Genomic DNA, 1,243 nt, shown 5'->3' with positions numbered 1-1,243 from the left:
AATCAAATCGGTCCTGGCTTGGCCAAGCACTCACATGTGTCATCACTAAATCATCGAGGGGCCTACAGATATCGCTTTTATCCTGAAGGTAAAAGGAATGGATAAACTTCGACTCATATGGCTTGTTCTACTACTTGTTGAATCATACACAAAGGCACGTTTTATAACATCGAGTTACCAATGCGATTTCGTGCAAGCAATGTATAACCAACTCATAGTAACAACTCATATCTTTAGGTTTGAAGAATATAAGATATTATCGTCTCAGGATCACTCGTGATAAAATCCATGAAGTGATTCAAATGAGCGTGGGTTGAATCCAATACTCAGAACTTATGAGCACTCATGAGTGTTGTAGCACAACTTTGGCCAACATCTTATACTTCTACAAGCCAACCCATGACAGTCTTGATTCATATCTACTTCCAACATATGACCGACTGTGGATAGTTTGAATAACTTAGTCATTCAGGAAGAATGACCTAGTTTATTCTGGAAGTCAAAACATGCAAAGTGAAACACAAGAATAATTGAATCTAATATGGTATCAAAACCTATGAATATAAATAATACACTTTTATTTATCACCATAATGATTACTCATTATTCATTGTTTCGGTTTCATCAACTTTATACTTGAATTAAAAAACACTAGTTGTCCCATGCTCCAAGCAAGTACACTATGTTTTTCAAAACAATAGCTTTGCCATACACCAAGTATGCACTCTATGTTTTCTATGATCCTTACTTTGTGAATTAAACCAATTGAACATAATTTCAATGATTCTAATTTCACACTCCCAAATCCTTATCGAAAAATGTGAGAATTTCAAATTCCTATCATTTATCGAAATCTGTTTAGATTTTAAACTTATATGCACTGACCCTCCTGTAATGAATATGTACAAAGTCACAAAGACTTGTCAACAGACATTATAAGGTATTCCAATGGAGATTAACTCCATGGAAACTAAGTCTCATATTCAAAGTACATTGCTTTGAACATGCTTCTTGCATTAAGTTTTCTAATCTTACACAGATAACTTCCACCTATGGAAACAACTCCATATTCTCATTTTGACTATCACTTCTGAACAAGAGATGCCTCTTTTCAGAATATGTCAATATGGTCCTTCCAAAATTAGCATTATACTTCCAACTGTCCCTGAGCAACCAAACTTTGGTAAACCTCAGATTGTCCTCGACAATTGCTTAATCCTTTTAGTCATATCCAATTCTAGAC

Source organism: Lactuca virosa, chromosome 4 (genome assembly GCF_052849685.1).
Source record: "Lactuca virosa cultivar CGN04683 chromosome 4, Lactuca_virosa_CGN04683_v6, whole genome shotgun sequence".
Classification (NCBI taxonomy): Eukaryota; Viridiplantae; Streptophyta; class Magnoliopsida; order Asterales; family Asteraceae; genus Lactuca; species Lactuca virosa.
The sequence above is the reverse complement of the archived record's forward strand: the minus strand, read 5'-3'. Positions refer to the sequence as shown.